Below are 20891 nucleotides of genomic sequence, written 5' to 3'. Positions count from 1 at the left end.
CAACAGGCTTCATTTCTGACAGGCGCCAGCCATTTGAATTTCTGACTTCATTTATACAATAGACTTTAGAGTATTTTCAGAATTAATGAAAAAACGATGCAATTTATGAACAGTGGCACATAAAGAGATTATAATCTTTTACAGTTTACATTCAAATGAAGCCATGAGTAACAAATGCGTTTATAGGAAGTGGGTTTGTCCATTATGTGAGGGTATTGACCCATTTAAAATACTGAATAGAGCTTTGAATGATTTATAATGATTGATAAAAATGTATTACTGATATTATACAATCCAATTTCAGCCCATTTATGTTTTCAAAACTACTGACTAGAATTGGTCAATTTGATGGGTAAACATTATTTACTTTGTATAAATAGCACCAATCATCAATGCTTTTATCTTTGGTAACTTTACGATTATCTACATTCATGTTGTCTGAATGTTCCACATTCAATGCTATAAAATTGACAGAAGTGCCTGACTGGAAAATGCTTTGCTGTGTTTTTCAAGGTGTAGAACACGGTGAAAAACATGCCACCTAAGTTTGTGAAAGAGATTATAGTATCTTATAAATCTACCAATCAGAACAGTATGTGATGATACTGTGCGTTTAAGAAGTCCATTTATATCATGTTTCTTGTGAGGCGTATGTTTAAAATTCAGTTCTGGCTGACCTGGTGCCAATCTGTTTTAATCTGAACGAATGTATTTTAGTTTATTTTGGTTTTTCCCTGGAGGTTACGGAGTAGGATTTGATCAGGTTGATTTACAAGCAACAAAGTGCTGAAATAATGGGGGGGCTCAGCCGACAGGGAAAACAGCGAGTTTCTGCTTGGACCCGAAAGAAGCAAGAATGCCCTCGCGCTCCCTCGCGCTCCCTCGCGCTCCCTCGCGCTCCCTCGCGCTCCCTCGCGCTCCCTCGCGCTCCCTCGCGCGCTCTCACATGTTCTCTGTCTTGTGCTTTGGAGGGTGCTGTTTGAGTGTCAAAAGAAAGGTGTCTCTCTCTCTCTCCAGAAGTGTTCAAAGGCTGTAAAGCACATTCCCCACACCCCGGCCCTCCACAGCCCGGTCCCCCACACCCCGGTCCCCCACACCCCGGTCCCCCACACACCCCGGTCCCCCACACACCCCGGTCCCCCACACACCCCGGTCCCCCACACACCCCGGTCCCCCACACACCCCGGTCCCCCACACACCCCGGTCCCCCACACACCCCGGTCCCCCACACACCCCGGTCCCCCACACACCCCGGTCCCCCACACACCCCGGTCCCCCACACCCCGGCCCCCCACACCCCGGCACCCAACACCCCGGCCCCCAACACCCCGGCCCCCAACACCCCGGCCCCCAACACCCCGGACCCCCCCCACACACACCACACGCCCCGGCCCCCCACGCCCCGGCACCCAACACCCCGGCCCCCCACGCCCCGGCCCCCCACACCCCGGCCCCCCACACCCCGGCCCCCCACACCCCGGCCCCCCACGACCCGGCCCCCCGCCACACACACCACATACCCCGGCCCCCCACGCCCCGGCCCCCCCACGCCCCGGCCCTCCACACCCTGGTCCCCCCACATCCCGGCCCCCCACACCCCGGCACCCAACACCCCGGCCCCCCACACCCCGGCACCCAACACCCCGGCACCCAACACCCCGGCACCCAACACCCTGGCCCCCCACACCCCGGCCCCCCACACCCCGGCCCCGGCACCCAACACCCCGGCACCCAACACCCCGGCCCCCCACACCCCGGCCCCCCACACCCCGGCCCCCCACACCCCGGCACCCAACACCCCGGCCCCCCACACCCCGGCACCCAACACCCCGGGCCCCCCCCCCCCACACACACCACATACCCCGGCGCCCCACACACCCCGGCCCCCCACGCCCCGGCCCCCCACGCCCCGGCCCCCCACGCCCCGGCCCCCCACGCCCCGGCCCCCCACGCCCCGGCCCCCCACGCACCGGCCCCCCACACCCCGGCCCTCCACGCCCTGGTCCCCCACACCCCGGTCCCCCACACCCCGGCACCCAACACCCCGGCCCCCCCCCCCCCCCACACACACCACACGCCCCGGCCCCCCACGCCCCGGCCCCCCACACCGCGGCCCCCCACGCCCCGGCACCCAACACCCCGGCCCCCCACGCCCCGGCCCCCCACGCCCCGGCCCCCCACACCCCCGGCCCCCCACACCCCCGGCCGCCATACCCTCCTCCCCCACACCCCCCTCCCACACACGCCCCTGCACATGCTCCCGCACACGCCCCCGCTCCCGCACACGCCCCCGCCCCCGCCCCCACACACGCCCCCGCACACACCCCCGCACATGCACACGGCCCCACCCCCGCACACGCCCCCACACACTCCCCCACCCCCGTACAAGCCCACGCCCCTTCCCAACACACGGCCCTCCCCAACAGACGCCCCTCCCCCACACACGTCCCAACTCCCACACGCGCCCTTCCCCCACACACATCCCTCCCCCCACACACGCCCTGCCCCCACACGCCCCTCCCCCCATGCACCCCTCCCCCCCCACACCCCTCCCCCCCCACACCCCTCCCCCCACACCCCTCCCCCCACACCCCTCCCCCCACACCCCTCCCGCCACACCCCTCCCCCCACACCCCTCCCCCCACACCCCTCCCCCCACGCACCCCTCCCCCCACGCACCCCTCCCCCCACACATCACTTCCCCGCACACCCCTCCCCCGCACACACCTCCCCCCCCACACCCCTCCACCCCACACACCCCTCCTCCCCACACATCCCTCCCCCCACACACCCCTCCCCCCCACACACCCCTCCCCCCACACACCCCTCCCCCCACAAACCCCTCCCCCCACAAACCCCTCCCCCCACACACCCCTTCCCCCACACACCCCTCCCCCCACACACCCCTCCCCCCACACACCCCTCCCCCCACACACCCCTCCCCCCACACACCCCTCCCCCCACACACCCCTCCCCCACACACCCCTCCCCCACACACCCCTCCCCCACACAACCCTCCCCCCACACACCCCTCCCCCCACACACACCTCCCCTCACATGCATCCCTCCTCCACACTCCCCCACACACACCACTCCCACACACGCCCCGCCCCCACTCACCCCTTCACCCACATGTCCCTCCCCCACATGCCCCTCACCCCACATGCCCCTCCCTCACGTGCCCCTCCCCCCACACGTCCCTCCCCCATACGCACCCTCCCACACACGCCCCTCCCCCACACACGCCCCTCCCCCACACACGCCCCTCCCCCACACACACCCTCCTCCCCCTCACACACCCTCCCCCCCCACACACCCTCCCCCCCCACACACCCTCCCCCCCCCACACACCCTCCTCCCCACACACCCTTCCCTCACACACCCTCCCCCCCACACACTCTTCCTCCCCACACACCCCTCCCCCCCACAGACCCTTCCCCCCCACACCCCTCCCACCCCACGCCCCTCCCCCCCACACCCCTCCCCCCCACACCCCTCCCCCCCACACCCCTCCCCCCACACACCCCTCCCCCCACACACCCCTCCCCCCACACAATCCTCCCCCCACACACCCCTCCCGTTTACACCTCTCCTCCCTCACACCTCTCCTCCCTCACACCTCTCCCCCCTCACACCTCTCCCCCTCACACCCCTCCCCCCCAGACCCCTCTTCCCCCACACCCCTCCCCCCTCCCCCCATACCCCTCTCCCCCCACACCCCTCTCCCCCACACCTCTCCCCCCACACCCCTCCCCCCCACACCCCTCCCTCCCACACCCCTCCCCCCACACCCCTCCCCCCCACACCCCTCCCCCCACACAATCCTCCCCCCACCCACCCCTCCCCCTTACACCTCTCCCCCCTCACACCTCTCCCCCCTCACACCTCTCCCCCCTCACACCTCTCCCCCCACACCCCTCTCCCCCCACACCCCTCTCCCCCCACACCTCTCCCCCCCACACCCCTCCCCCCCACACCCTTCCCCCACACACACCCACCTCCCCCACACACCCCTTCCCCCCCACACACACGTCCTCCCCCCACACACCTCCACAACACCTGGCACACTCCCCCCAGCCCTCAACACCACCACACCCTCCCCCCACACACACCCCCCCACACGTCCCTCCCCCCTCGACAGGTTCGGATGATACTGTGAACATTCCTAGTCACTGCACTTAGCATGACCAATGCACCCAACCAGCACATCTTTCGGACTGTGGGAGGAAACTGAAGCACTCAGAGGAAACCCACGCAGACACGGGGAGAACATGCAGACTCCACACAGACAATGAATGACTCAAGCTGGTAATCGAATCCGGGTCACTGTGAGGCAGCAATGCTAACTACTGTGTCAGCATGTGTTCAGCAATGGCCAAAGTGTCAGGAATCATTTTTGCTGGCTGTGTAATGAATAAACCTTTGTCAAGAAACTGGCATGGACCTGCTCGAACAGCAAGGCACCTATCTTCACCAACAGAACGTTGGTCAGAAACTGAGAAGTCAAAGTACCTGTGGAAGTCATATGACTGTCTCTCATATGTTTTCTGTCTTCATAATTACCCTGAGCATGGTTTTCACCAACAGCCCTTGCTTTGGGAAAAAGTCACCATCAGCTACATTCACACAGCAGCCTTTATACTCGTCAGCCATAACAATCCTCTCACTTACATACATATCTTCCAGGACCATATAAACAAAACTCTCTGGGTGCTGCTACTGAGGTGCTGCCATGTTTTATCATCTAAAGTATGATGTGTCTCTGATCCTAGTGCCTGCTACCTCGGTTCTCCCTCTTCCTAACAACTTGCGTCTGCCTAATCTTGTGCACTGTGCTATCACATTTGTGGAAGCCTCCGAGGTTACCGATGGTGTGAACCTGGAAGAAGTTACTGGAATTGAATTAGTTTGTAACCTCTAGGTAAGACCCAGCTGGTTCAAGGACACGGCAGTCTGCAGTTGCAGTCCGTCCCAGCTTTCTGATATTTATAGAACATAGAACATTGCAGCACAGTACAGGCCTTTCGGTTCTCGATGTTGTGCCGACCTGTGAAACCAATCTAAAGCCCCTCTAATCTACACTATTCCAATATCATCCATATGTTTATCCAATAACCATTTGAATGCTCTTAATGTTGGCGAGTACACTACTGCTGCAGGCAGGGTATTCCACGCCCTTACTACTCTCTGAGTAAAGAACCTACCTCTGAGATCTGTCCTATATCTATCACCCCTCAATTTAAAGCTATGTCCCCTCATGTGAGCCATCACCATCCGAGGAAAAAGGCTCTCACTATCCACCCTATCTGATCCTCTGATCATCTTGTATGCCTCTATTAAGTCACCTCTTAACCTTCTCTCTCACGAAAACAACTTCAAGTCCCTCAGCCTTTCCTCATATGATCTTCCCACCATACCAGGCAACATCCTGGTAAATCTCCTCTGCACCCTTTCCAACGCTTCCACATCTTTCCTATAATGCGGCGACCAGAACTGTACGCAATACTCCAAGTGCGGCCGCACCAGAGTTTTGTACAGATTTATTTGTTTGGAATGTGAGCGTCACTCTCAGACAAGCATTTATTGGCAATTCCTAATTTCCTCCGTGAGCATCGTAAATTATTAGATGGAAAAGTGGTAAAATGTTGTGTTGCCATTGTGAGGCACAAAGCCGTGTATTACCATTTTAGGCTTGGCTGTGCCTCTGAGTTCTATGTCATCATGCCCAGTGTTCTATAAGTCGCGAACAGACACCCACCACTTGCCTATCTGCTCTCTAAAATGTAACTGACAATACACCTCAAGGCCTATATAACTGTAATCTGACCATTTGTGATGGATAATAAGACTGATAGTGCAGTTGACAGAGGGGAACCGGTGGATGCGGTGTTTTTGGATTTCCAAAAGGCGTTTGATAAGGTGCCTCACAAAAGGTTGCTGAAGAAGATTGGGTCACACGGAGTTGGGGGTAGGGTGTTAGCGTGGATTGGGGATTGGCTATCCGACAGGAAGCAGAGACTCGGAATAAATGGGTGCTTTTCTGGCTGGCGGATGGTAACTAGTGGCGTGCCACAGGGATCGGTACTGGGGCCTCAACTATTCCCCATTTATATAGACGATCTGGAGGAGGGGACTGAGTGTAGGGTAACAAAGTTTGCAGACGAGACAAAGATAAGTGGAAAAGTGAATCGTGTGGAGGGCGTAGAAGGTCTGCAGAGAGATTTGGACAGGCTGAGAGTGGGCGAGGATCTGGCAGATGGAGTATAACGTTAACAAATGCGAGGTTATTCACTTTGGAAGAAATAATAGCAAATTGGATTGTTATCTAAATGGAAAGAAATTACAACATGCTGCTGTGCAGAGGGACCTGGGGGTCCTTGTGCGTGAGACGCAAAAACCCAGTCTGCAGGTGCAACAGGTGATCAAGAAGACAAATGGGATGTTGGCCTATATTGCAAGGGGGATAAAATATAAAAGCAGAGATGTCTTGCTGCATCTGTACAGGGCATTGGTGAGGCCGCAGCTGGAATACTGTGTGCAGTATTGGTCCCCTTATTTGCGGAAGGATATATTGGCCTTGGAGGGAGTGCAGAGAAGGTTCACCAGGTTGATACCAGAGATGAGGGGTGTTGATTATGAGGAGAGACTGAGCAGATTGGGTTTGTATTTGTTGGAATTTAGAAGGCTGAGGGGGATCTTATAGAGACCTATAAGATAATGAAGGGGTTGGATAGGGTAGAGATGGAGAGATTCTTCCCACTTAGAAAGGAAACTAGAACTAGAGGGCACAGCCTCAAAATAAAGGGGGGTCAGTTTAGGACAGAGTTGAGGAGGAACTTCTTCTCTCAGAGGGTGGTGAATCTCTGGAATTCTCTGCCCACTGAAGTGGTGGAGGCTACCTCGTTGAATATGTTTAAATCACGGATAGATGGATTCCTGATCGGTAAGGGAATTAGGGGTTATAGGGATCAGGCGGGTAAGTGGAACTGATCCACTTCTGATCAGCCATTATCTTATTGAATGGCGGGGCAGGCTCGAGGGGCTAGATGGCCTACTCCTGCTCCTATTTCTTATGTTCTTATATTATAGCCACCATTATGGATTATTCCACTTGAGACTGAAACTGAACCTCCGAATATGAGAGTAAAAAAAAGATTCAATCTTAGTAAGGAAACTGTAAGGGGCACCTACAACTGGTGACCCAACATTCCTTGACCTAGTCTCTTCACCTGGGCATTCTGATTCCTTGGTGAGGTGATGCAGGTGGATCTAATCTGCCCCTGCTGTGCCTGTGCTATGCCAAAGGAATGGAATTCCCCTGAACCTACAAACTTTGGAAAGGTCAGCACCATAGTTTGGACAAGGATATCTTGTTACCAATGCTGCTTGGATTTTCAGCTTCGCAACTGTGACTTCCAGAACTCCTGAGGTTGATCAGTAAACACAGTAAGTCAGATTAGTTCCTTTTGGACATCATGATGTTAATCATCATAGAGTCCTTACAGTACAGAAGAGGCCATATGGCCCATCGAGTCTGCACCAACTCTTGGACAGAGTGTTTTACCCAGCCCTCTCCCCCACTCTATTTCTGTAATCCCACACATTTACCATGGCTAATCCCATCTAACCTACACATCTTGGGACACTAAGGGGCAATTTAGTGCCAATAGCCAATCCAACTAACCTGCACACATTTGGACTGTGGGGGGAAACCAAAGCACCCAGAGGAAACCTGTGCAGACACGGGGAGAACGGGCAAACTCTGCACTGGCAGTCACCCAAGGCTGGAATTGAACCCCGGTCCCAGGTGCTGTGAGGCAGCTGTACTAACCATGGTGGCACTGTGACACCATGCCAACACATGCAAAATCTTTAAAATGGTGCACAAATGAACCTATCACCACCTCAGTTTCACCTTCCATTGCAGCATAACTTCTTTATAACTAACTTCTGGTTTATTTACTGTTACTAACTCTGCCAGTTGTTCTTTAATCAGTCACCAATCTGAGGTCATATTGAGATAGTCACAGACAGGACCAGGAAAGACCACTCCTGTCAATTTGGCCAGCCCATGATATCAAAAAAAGGAAACTGTTGAGGGTTGTTAATTGATGGGAGAGGCTCCTTGACACAGGCTCCATTTGTCAATCATTTCCTGATTGCAGATGTCCTGTTTACCAATGGGGGGAGAATTGTTTCTTTGTTCTCTTGTAGTAACTTTGTTTGTTTGTTCAGAGCGATTGAAAAGTCTCGGATTTGTTTCACAAAAGTTGATAACTTCTGAATATGTCATACAAAGCCCCAGGGTTACATAGAACATAGAACATAAGAGCGCAGTACAGCCCCTTTGGCCCTCGATGTTGTGCCGACCAGTGAAACCAATCTAAAGCCCATCTAACCTACACTATTCCAATATCATCCATATGTTCATCCAATGACCATTTAAATGCCCTTAATGTTGACGAGTCCACTACTGCTGCAGGCAGGGCATTCCACGCCCTTACTACTCTCTGAGTAAAGAACCTTTCTCTGACATCTGTCCTATATCTATCACCCCTCAATTTAAAGCTATGTACCCTCGTGCTAGCCATCACCATCTGAGGAAAAAGGCTCTCACTGTCCACCCTATCTAATCCTCTGATCATCTTATATGCCTCTATTAAGTCACCTCTTAACCTTCTTCTCTCTAGCGAAACAGCCTCAAGTCCCTCAGCCTTTCCTCATAAGACCTTCCCACCATACCAGGCAACATCCTGGTAAATCTCCTCTGCACCCTTTCCAATGCTTCCACATCCTTCCTATAATACAGCGACCAGAACTGTACGCAATACTCCAAGTGCGGCCGCACCAGAGTTTTGTACAGCTGCAACATGACCTCATGGCTCTGAAACTCAATCCCTCTACCAATAAAAGCTAACACATCGTACACCTTCTTAACAACCCTATCAACCCTATCAACATAGATCAGGGATCTATGCACATGGACACCGAGATCTCTGTAATGCTTCAGTGATACGGCACAGTAGCACAGTGGTTAGCAATGCTGCTTCACAGATCCAGGGACCTGGGTTCGATTCCCGGCTTGGGTCACTGTCTGTGTGGAGTCTGCACGTTCTCCCTGTGTCTGAGTGTGTTTCCTCCAGGTGCTCCGGTTTCCTCCCACAGTCCAAAGATGTGTGGGTTAGGTTGATTGGCCATGCTAAAATTGCCCCTTCGTGTCCTGAGATGCGTAGGTTAGAAGGATTAGCGGGTAAATATGTCGGGATATGGGGGTAAGGCCTGGGTGGGATTGTGGTCGATGGGCCAAATGGCCTCTTTCTGCACTGTAGGGTTTCTATGATTCAATGATATATTCAGTGGGGCGGCACAGTGGTTATCACTGCTGCCTCACTGCCAGGGAGCCGGATTCAATTCTGGCCTTGGGTGACTGTCTGGATGGGATGTTTTGGCCACGCTCGCCCCAAAACTGGAAAATTCTGCGCAAGGGCCTTTGCGTGGTTCCGGGACGGGAAAATTCCCTCCTCCGTGTGGAGTTTGTACCTTCTCCCCTTGTCTGCGTGGGTTTCCTCCGGGTGCTCCAATTTTCTCGCACATTCCAATGATGTGCAGGTTAGGGGGATTGCCCATGCTCAATTGCTCCTTAGTGTCCCAAGATGTGCAGGTTAAGGAGATCAGTGGGATAAATGTGTGGGGTTATGGGATGGGGCAGCATGTAGGCCTGGGTAAGATACTCTGTTGGAGAGTTGGTGTGGAACCGCTGGGCTGAATGGCCTCCTTCTGCACTGTAGTGATTCTGTTCCATATCAATCAGTCTGCAATTATTTGAAGAGCTCAATCTTCCTGTGTTTACATCCGAAATCTCAATTGATTTTTTAATCAAATCAATGTTCAACTGCTCTCAAGATCACTGATGTCAATGTCACAATTAAATGGATTTCTGATTCTGGGATGAACCTACAGAGAGATGGCTCCACTGAAGTGTGTCAATGCATGGTGACAGTGCATGTCGGTCTCCATCCCCCTGTTAGAGACCAACAAAATTTCAAAGCACCTTTTGAGAATATCATCAAAAGGGCTGGTGGACAGAAGGTTCAACTCATATTCCTTCAATCTCAGTTGCAGAATTAGTGACAGGTAGTATAAATTGATCATTTTATTCTAGGTAGTCATGCAGGAAAAGTGAAGGCTGCACACTCAGATTTTCACACAGCCTCCTGTGAAATCCGTTGCTCATTGGTAGCAGCAAATATATCTTATTAAAAACATTTTTTAAATAAAACAAATACGTTCTCTTGTTGCCTGGAGAGGAATATGGCTTCAGCCTTGTCCTTGTGGCCCATTTAATCTGTGTTTCAATGAACAGGCCACATTGTTGAGGCTGTTCATGCCAAAGTAAGTTTAGCCTCGCTCACAATGAGCCAGCCCAAGGACACATTGTGAAAGAACCCATTGCATATGCATAATTTTGCTTGAAGTTCTAGTCACGTTTGTTTGGCAAAGTTTGCTTAGCAGGCCCTGTGAAGTGCGAAAATTTATCAAAAGCACAAGGAGAGTATAAAGGATGACTTAATGGAGAAGATCTCAAAAGAACTCTTCCTGTAATAAACCATGTTTCAAAAAAAAAATTAGGACAAGTTCTTTGCCATTTTCACATAATGAAATGCTAAATATTTATCTAATTGGCCACTGAACTTTCTGGATTGTGAAACCTGAAAGAATAGCATTTTCTTAGACGCGATTGTTGAGAGAACCAACAGTGAAAATTATATCTTTCAGTGACTTGCGCACAAAGCCTTGAACTAGCTGTATAATTTATCAGTGTCAGAGTTTGGAGTACTCCCAGCATGGATTTGCAGAACTCTCCCACATCTTGCAGTGTGAAACCCATTTGTTTTCTTCTTGCTAAATCACAATTGTGAATACACTGCTTGAATATAAAGATGCTGTCTAAAGGCATCCCCTAAGAAACAGATCTATGAGTTACGTTCAAGGCTACATCCATGGAGTATATTCTCTTGAAATGTCTTCATTCTTATGGGTTGTTCTAAGTAATTTATGTTGTGCTGGAACCAAGAGGGGGAAAAATATTTTAAGTGACCGACATCTGACCTGGGTTTTCAAAAAGATGTTACTTACAGATTCCTGCGGACAATACAGGAGTATTCAAAGTTAGAATTTTTTTTAGATCGTCTGCATGTAAATGCTTTAATTAAGCTGCAGAAATGTCAGGAACTTAGCATAAATTCACTGAATCTGTGCTGCTAACAGAAAACTGGACTCTGAGCACGGGCTGGAGAATCAGCACCAGGGTTGTGGTTCTATCTCATGCTCCCACAAGCATAACTCCGCACTGTGGGATTGTGACAACTATCCTAATTACTTATCTTCCTGCTGCACACTTCAAAGCCCATTAACATGAACCCCAACTTTAGCAACTCCTTAACTGCCTTTCCTTTTTTCTGCAAGTTTCTGCCCTTCACATTCCAGTCTGTCCACTTTCATTTTGGAGCTGTTTCACTCACCTTTTTGTCTTTGTACTGCTTATAATGAAATGAGTTAGGGCTTTGGATTGGAGGAGGTTTCAGAGGTAGTAATAGGACAAAATGCCTGTGATGACTGCTGCTTGGTTCAACTCTAATCTCCAGTGCATTGCCCCATAGCCCCAGTTCATCATCAGAGACAGAAATTTCAGCTTTCACAGTTTGGGTTGCCAAGCCTCCAGGAATTATTTTGGAGGTGCCAGGAATTGGCGACTAATCTCCTGGATGCTGCTGTGAGCAATACTGGAGGAAAATCATCAGGGTATTCAAGTGAAAACTCTGTTTTGTTATTTTTTTTCAAACAATTTAGCTATAAAAATATTGGAAAAAAGAAAAGGCTGGAGGTCACATGATGAAAACCCCAGGAATATATCCATCCAAAGTTGGCAACCCTACTGTCAGCCCTGCTCTCTGCAGCATAATCCATAAAACCCTTGACCTTACTATTTCTCTATCTCTCTACATTTTCCTTAAACTATCTTTACAGTCATGCTTTTGATTATTTTACCTAACTTTACTGGTACTCCATGCCACCTGTTTCTCCTCTGTTAGGCAACTTGGTGTTATTTTCCTGAAAATCTACATGTGACATGGAGTCTGACTAAGCAGAAGTACATTCAGAGGAAGGGTTATAATACGCAAGGGTAGATTCTGTGAACCCTGTGAACCCTGATCCCATCGAGCCAAGCGCCACACTGGAAGCAGAGGTTTGCAAAATTATCCCATTTACACATGCAAGCTATTTTTATACATCATTCATTATTGTTTAATTCTCCTACCTGACTTCCACAAGAGATCCACTGTGACTGGGGAATTGGCATGAATGATGCTTAATTACTCCATGTCTCCAGGTTTTCTGCAATCCTCTCTCCAATGCTACATTGGACCTTCAGTTGCACATCCACAAATATTCAAACCCCAGCTTTTTACTGGCGTATTGCCTGGAATTTCATAGTCATGGGTGAAATCATGATAATCACCGCTGACATGGAAGAAAGCTGCCCACAAGGATCTGGCGATCTCAGTGGTGTGGATTTCCCCTTTACCAACATTAGTTATAATTTAATGTCAAGTCAAGGAGATCTCTAGGTATCCAGCAACAGTGATGTCACCAAGCAGAGTAAAATAAAGTGTTCTTACAGACAGCAAAGCAGGAAGTAAAATGCATTGTTTACCCCCCACTTCTAATTAAATTTTACAGAGAACAAAACCATGATTTGACCATCTGCATGGGATTGAAAGTAGAAGATTAAATACTTGTAAAAAGTAAAAATGTGGAATCTTTTTTATCACGTTGGAGAAGTTTTTAGGGTTTTTCAGGGCCAGTGAGGCTGGTCACAGAAACTATCAACTGAGGTCATTAAAAACTCAGTTAAACCTCATTCAACAAGGTGTAACTTTTTCAAGGACTTTTATACTAAGGTTAATAACCCCAAAAGGTTGATTCTCATCAATTCAGTGATTTCTAATTGATTGCGGACTTTGGGGGTGAGGGGGTGGGTGGGGCGATGAGGGGGAAGGTTGAAGGAACTTCAGCAAAATACTTGATTAGAAAAGGTAGCCTCAATGGCAACTTCTGGATTTTTCATTTATTGTGCATGTGTGGGCTCCAGAGGTTGATGTCAGTTTCAGGGGGGTAATAATGATGAGGGCTGGCAGTCCTGAATCATTACTAGCTCAAAATCTGGGTCAATTCATTCTGGTTATATTCCATTCTAAAATTTTTGTTTTAAGCCACTTTTTTGCACCTCAGACTTTTAGATTTAACACAAGAAATATGAAGAAAATGATGCAAATGTGAAATAAAAATAAGAAATACTAGAAATGTCCAGTAAGTTGCTCAGCAACTGAAAGGTGAAGAGTAGAATAATAATTTGGGTACAGACCCTGCATTGTAACTAGAGAACAACGGGGGTCAATCCTTTTATTGGACTGACTTTAATACAGAGGAAAGGAAAGATATTAGGAAAGGGCCATGAGCTTGACATGTTGGATTTCAATAAAAAGAGACAGTTACTGGTTTTGACAGTCTGTTACAATTATGAGGTTTATACAATTGTTATGTTTTGGGACAGTAAGAAGTCTCACAATGCCAGGTTAAAGTCCAACAGGTTTATTTAGTAGCACAAGCTTTTGGAGCGCTGCTCCTTCATCAGGTGAGTGGGAGTTGGGTTCACAAACAGGGCATATACAGACACAAACTCAATTTACAAGATAATGGTTGGAATGCGAGTCTTAACAGTAAACAGTATGCCCTGTTTGTGAACCCAACTCCCACTCACCTGATGAAGGAGCAGCGCTCCGAAAGCTTGTGCTACCAAATAAATCTGTTGGACTTCAACCTGGTGTTGTGAGACTTCTTACTGTGCCCACCACCAACGCCGGCATCTCCACATCATGTTTTGGGACTGTAGCTTCACATTTAGGGTGGACAAAGGGAGTCACATGACTTGTTCTGAAATCTGCCTGACAGTAAGCCAGTGAGGTTTAATTGTTTGTAATCAAAGGAAGACTTAGATTACTGTGGCAAAAGTGCGAGGTATTTACACTTAGCTTGTCTCTGGGTTTACAATGAGCTGACTCAAAGTCCCAGAATGGTGTTCTATGTATCCGGTTGCAAACAGTTGTGCTGTAAACTGTCGATTTACTTCTAAGATGAAAGGGAGCTGAAGTAAAAAAAAACTAGTCAGCATTTCTACCCGGGTGCAAAGTTAATGTGTTGCCATGGGAAAGAGGGCAGAGAAAGCCATTTTGAGATCAGGTTACAAGTTTCCCTGCAAATCAATGATTATTTCAGATGGGCAGCAGCTTTACATGCTTAGCAGTGAGAAGAGCCTGCATGACATTGTGAGCTATCACAACTGGATGTGGAAAATAGATGGTCTCTAGTCAAAGAGGCAATCCTGCAGCCATCTGAGGATTCTGGGAGATTCATCCTGGTGTGACAGCGGAGAAGAAGAATAATCAGAACAGGATTTACTGCTGGTGCTGGATTTAAGAACCTCTCCAGAACTATGGAATGTGCCTGGAGATGGCCACTCAAATTTACTACTTAGAGAAGCGGGGATGTGGGAACCGATTTGAAGCTGGGAAGAAGTGTGCGCTGCTTGTTATAAGCACTATAATTCCATGGGGCGTGTGATGGGTGATAAGTATACATGGGGAATGTCACTCTCTAGTTTAAAGTATAAGTTTCTACAAAAAGAAAATAGTATTTAGTCATTTGTTACGGTAAAAATTTTAAAATGTGAAATATTGCTGTGTCATGTTTTCAGCGAGTAACTGGAAATTTGAATCTATTTTTAAACATTAGCAGTGTACAGATATTGGAACACAGTCTGTGGGCAGATATTTTAAAGGCAGTAATTTTGCAACATTTGGAATTTTCTTCTTGTTGATGTGAATACACATTCATTGGATTGAGAAACAGGATAAGGTTGTTACGTTTGTCAAAAATATTTTATACTTATTTACACTTCCCTGACAGACTTAAAAATGAGAGAGAATATTTTTGGGAGAAGTTTTAGTTAGATGTTTCAAACATGAACTGGTGTCAGTGATGTTGCAGCATTTGCCTTTGGCTAAAATCAGTTGGAAGTGTTAAATATTTTCCCAAGGATGTCTGGTTATTTTTACATGCAACAAATTGAACCCTGTCATAGATACCTGGCCATTATGTTACATTTCCACAGATGATTATTTTATTCAAATTGACTTTGCCACAACCAACTACATGCATTTAGATCGTGCCTTTAATTCAATAAACATCCCAAGGTTCTTTGCAAAAGAGCAAAGGTTTTAGGGAAGTGACAAAACCATAGTCCAAGAGTTGGGTTTTGAGGAAGCTTTAAAAGTAGGGACAGAAGTAATATGGTGAAGGACTTTAGAGCGAGAGTTACATGGTACTGGATCAAATTGTTGAAGTCTCTGCCATTGATGGTCAAAGTGGAATTATGCCCAAGACAAAATTATTTGCAAATGAGGGAAATAAACAGGGGCATGGGGCTGGAGAAGGCTGCAGAAATATAGTGAGGCAAAATCAATGATGATTTGATAATGAGTGACTGCATCTGATGGAGTGAGGGAAGAGCCACTGGAGGCTGGGATGACAGGGTTCTGAGCAAGCACAAATTAGTGTGAAATTGGGTGCATGTGGTGGAATGAGAAGGAGCTTTACTCTATTTGGAGATTATGTAGTGGACAGCTCAGGAAGCTGGTTGAATTAAAACATTGGACAAGTTGAGCCCAAAGATGTAAAAGGTATAAGTGAGGTATTTTCCATCAAGAATGACATTAGCAGTAAGAAGAGTATGATGTATGTCCTGCCTTTCCATCATAGCAACATTGGGAACATGGATTCCTTGCTCAGTATTCAGCACTTCTCTGTAAGGCACGTCATACATTTTGTTGCATGAAATAAATGTTAGTCCTTATCAGAATAAACATGTATATAGCATTTCATTTACCAGAAATAGAGGAACAGTTGCCCAAAGATGTAATGATAATAGAGAAGACAAGGCAAGAGAATAATGTATCAATAAGGGAAATGATGATCGGAGCATGCCAGGAAGGGACAGAGTGTACAAATCTAAGAGTGCACCAGCAGATAAGGCTAGAGGTTACAAAAGTAGTAAAAAGACACAATTAAAGGCTCAGTATCTGAATGAACGTAACAAAACAGGTGAATTGACAGCACAAATATAAATAATTATGTATGCGCCATTACAAAGATGTGGCTGCAAGATAACTGGGGCCTGCATACTCGAGAGCACATGATATTTACGAAACGTAGGAAGTTAGGAAAAGCTGTTGATGAAGAATGACAGTGGTACATTATAGACAGATATGACCTGGATCTGGAGGTCAAAATGTTCTATCAGTTTGGGTAGAGATGAGGAGGCTAATCAAATGTTATTGTTTATTGTGAGGTGAATTAAATACAAAGGTAGAGAGGTTATGCTTTAGTTATACAAGGCTGTATTAAGAGACCACATAGAAAGAATCAATCATAGAAATCCTACAGGACAGAAAGAGGCCATTCGGCCCATCGAGTCTGCACCGACCACAATCCCACCCAGGTCCTACCCCCATATCCCCACATATTTACCCGCTAATCCCTCGAACCGACGCATCTCAGGAAACTAAGGGCAATTTTTAGCATGGCCAATCAACCGAACCCGCCCATCTTTGGACTGTGGGAGGAAACCGGAGCACCCGGAGGAAACCCACGCAGACACGAGGAGAATGTGCAAACTCCACACAGACAGTGACCCAAGCCGGGAATCGAACCCAGGTCCCTGGAGCTGTGAAGCAGCAGTGCTAACCACTGTACCATGCCATCTGAAATACTGTGTATATTATTGGTCTCCTTATTTAAGGGAAGACGTAAATGCATTGGAAGCAGTTCAGAAAAGGTTTACTGGACCAATACCTAAAATGGGCAGGTTGTCTTATGAGGATAGGTTCGACAGGCTAGGTTTAGAAGAGTAAGAGGTGATTGATTGAAACATATAAGATCCTGAGGGGTCTTGACAGGATGGATATGGAAAGGATGTTTCCTCTTGTGGAAGAGGCTTGAATTAGGGGGTCACTGTTTAAAATTCATGGGTTGGCCATTTAAGACAGAAATGAGGAGAAACGCTTTTTCTCAGAGGGTCATGAGTCTTTGGAATTCTCTTCCTCAAAAAACAGTGGAAGCAGAGTCTTTGAATATTTTTAAGGTAGAAGATTTTTAATTAGGGATTATCAGGTAGGTGGGAATTTATAGTTAAGCTTACAATCAGATCAGCCATGATCTTATTGAATGGCGGAATAGGCTTGAGGCTAAGTAGCCTACTCCTAATTCATGTATTTGTATGTAAATAGTCATGGTGAGAAGCCACTTGTAAGTGTGGTCTTCCAACCAGTGACAGTAACCACACTGCAGGATGAGGTATACAGGAAGATATAATGGGAGCTTGTGAGAAATATCTGATGATAATTATGGATGATTTCAATCTATACATGCATTGGACGAAGTAGATCAACCTGGATGTTGAGTTTATGAGAGTGTTTTCATGATAGTTTGTTAGAGCATGTTCTAGAGCCAACCAGCTCGAAGGTTGTGCTAGATCTAAATTTCGCACTAATGCTTTGGAGGATGAATTCCTGGAGTGTGCTCAAGATGGGTTTCTGGAGCAGTACACTGAAGAATCAACTAGGGGTCGGGCTATTTTAGAATTAGTTTTATGCAATGAGAAAGAGCTAGTTAATAACCACATTGAAAAGGAGCCTTTAGGAAATAGTGACCACATTTTACATTAATTTTGAAAGTGAATGAATTCATTCTGAAGCTTAGGGTCTTAAATCTGAACAAAGGAAACCAAGAAGGTATGAGGGGCAAGTTGGCCATGTTGGATTGGTATGCTGAAAAAAATCAGACAGGCAATGGCTAGTATTTAAATAAATATTACATGGTCTACAACAAATATACTTTCCTCTAAGATACAAAAACCCAACAGGAAGGGTGAATCAACTGTGGTTAACAAAAGAAGTTAAAGATTGCATTAGATTGAAGGAAGTGGCTTACAATGATGGCAGAGAAAGTGATTAGCCCGGGTATTGGGAGAAATTTAGAATCCAGCAAAAGACAACCAAGAAACTGGTAAAGAAAGGGAAAAGAGAATATGAATGCAAGCTGGTGAAAAACATAGGGCCCGATTTTACCATTTAGAGACTAAGTGCCGGGTGCAGGCGTCAAATAGATCCGAGCCCGGAGGCCGCGCTCCAGCGCGCCCATACGCTTTCTTCCGGCGCAGTTCGGAAAAAATCTGACAGAATGCGCCCGGGAGCGAAAAAAAAAAGCAGAGAGCGGAGAGAGCCTCTCTGCCGTTCATCCTCTGGTCGGGGGGGGGGTTGCCGGGGGGAGAGGGTGGGGTGGGAGGAGGGGTGGGGCTGTGACGTCTCATTCCCTGGGGGGGGGGGGGAGGGGAGAGGGGGTGTGACGTATCATCCTCTGGTCAGGCGGGGGGAGGAGAGGAGGGGGTGTGACATCTCATTCCCTGGGGGGCAGGGGGGGGGTGGGGGTTGGCGAGGCGAGGGGGTGTGACATCTCACCCTCTGGTCGGGGGGGATTCTGCTGCCTGTCTGCGGCCGATCCCGCCTGGCACCATCACTGGTACACTACCAGCCACAGATTACTCTTCTCTGCAGGTGCGAGAGAGCGGGAGAGATGGCTGTGGCTGGTAGTGTACCAGTGATGGTGCCAGGCGGGATCGGCCGCAGACAGGCAGCAGAATCCCCCTGACCAGAGGATGAGACGTCACACCCCCTCTCCTCCCCCCACCAGGGGATGATACATTACACCCCCTCTTCCCCCCCCTCCCCAGGGAATGAAACGTCACACCCCCTCTCCCTTCCCACCCCCCTAGGGGATGATAAGTCACACCCCCTCCCCTCCCACCTGCCCCCCACCCCCCAAGAGGGCGATGTGGGCCTGCCCCGTCTCCTCATCCCACCTCCCCCCACCAGAGTTCCAACTGGGCCCGCCCCCCCTCCTCCAGCAGACGCCAGTGGACCTGTGTGAAGCCCGGTCACTTCAGCGGTGGCTCGAAGTCAGTGTCCAGGAATGTGCTGCCGGCTGTCGAAGGACTGAAGGTGAGCGGGAAGGATGGTGGAGGGAGACCACAATCGAGGTAGGTTAGGGGTGCGCTCTGCCGGGGGGGTCCGATCCGGGGAGGGGGGGGGGGCTGCCTCCCAGAGGGAGGAACAAGAATAAGTAAAGTTGACATCAAGGCGACATTCAGTTTGGCACCAAGAAATACTAGCAAGACTCTGATTCATAGAAAATCACCCAACGGTTGAGTGAAATGCAGGAAAATAGTCATGGTTATAATCGGCCAATCAATGTTCTTTAGAGTAGTGTCCTCAGGCCTACCATCTTCAACAACAAATAATATCACTCCCTCTGTCATAACATTATGAATTATATTGTTCACTGATAATTGTACAGTGCTCAGCTCCATTCACAACGTTTTTGGAAATGGAACAGGCTGTACCATCCACAGTAGGACTGGGTAAGATTAAGTTGTGGGCTGAAAGATGGTAGGTAATATTCGCACTACAGAAATGTCAGGTAATGATTATGTTCATAATGTAAAGGCCCAGCCTGTACCCTTTGGCAGTGTGGTAAAGATGGACAAAAGTTCAGAATTATTGTAAAGAAGCTGAATATTATTTGAAATATTTTGAACAATGAGCACAAATTTCAACATTTTAAGAAGTCAAACAAAGTCAGTTTTATTAATATTGTTTTATTTACCAAAATAAACAGTAATTGTTTGCTCATAACAAACAGTATCAGGGAATGGAGTGACTTCAGCTGTTGTGATGTCACATTGCTAAATGACCAACAACCTAATATGTAATCACACGTGACAGATGTTGTCTAATAGTTTTTAATTGCATGTATTCTAACATTTTGAAGCTCATATTCTTTTAATTTTGAAGAAGCCAGACATTCTTTTACACACACATGTAAGAACTAAAGTAGATGCTACTTCTGGTCACAGCTGCATCAGGTTTTCCCAACTTCTTGACAAAGTGGCAGAGGAAGCCTCGAGTCCTAAATGAAATACTGAACAGAGCAAAATTTGGTGTAATCAAAATAGATTAGGCAGAGTAAACATAGAGAATTTTTGAAATATGCAGCAGGTCAGGCAGCACCTGTGGAGACAGAAACAGAATTAACATCTCAAGTCGATGACCTTTTATTTTTTACTGTATTCCAGTTTAGCATCTGTGGCACATTTTGCTTCTGTGTTAGTTTATTTGGAGTCTATTTGTAGCCTCACCGCAAACAGTTAAGGGAAAGGAGATGGATATTTGTCTGGAAGTATTGACCTTCATAAACGTCTAACAGACAGAGATGCAGGACAATGATGTTTAAGTGATACAAGAGTTAAGCAATTTGATAATGTGCAACATTTAGACCCGCCAGTTAATTGTTCTGGATGCAGGAGCTGTTCCTGTGGGAAGTGCTTCACTTGCAGCTGTCTCTTCCTGTACGATAGGACCATTTCTGTCTGCTGACAAATTGCTTTCTGTTTCCAGCACGTTAAATAATTTAGGCCACTTTAAATGTTTTTAATGCTAGTAACAAGAAACGGAAATGTAATTCCAGCTTCTTTCCAAAAGGCCATATGTGCCTGTGATCCCCTTTTAGGCTTTTCTCCATTGGTCTATTCACTCATTACTAAAGATATGAATATTTTAATATGTATACAAATATTTTCCAAGCATTGTAACCTTGTATCACTTTATGACCTCTTTTAGTCAGAAAGCAAGCATGGGTTGTCCAAATTGATGAGTGCA

At 48.0% G+C, this 20891-nt stretch overlaps 1 protein-coding gene across 4 annotated transcripts in view; it reads left to right on the top strand.

Moving 5' to 3' along the window:
- The window catches only part of gareml (GRB2 associated, regulator of MAPK1-like), a 169905-nt gene that overhangs the window by 130676 nt on the left and 18338 nt on the right, over window positions 1–20891 (top strand). The gene's annotated exons all lie outside the window — the stretch shown is intronic.

The sequence above is a fragment of the Mustelus asterias genome, chromosome 5, assembly GCF_964213995.1.
Source record: "Mustelus asterias chromosome 5, sMusAst1.hap1.1, whole genome shotgun sequence".
NCBI lineage: Eukaryota > Metazoa > Chordata > Chondrichthyes > Carcharhiniformes > Triakidae > Mustelus > Mustelus asterias.
The sequence above is the reverse complement of the archived record's forward strand: the minus strand, read 5'-3'. Positions and strand labels throughout refer to the sequence as shown.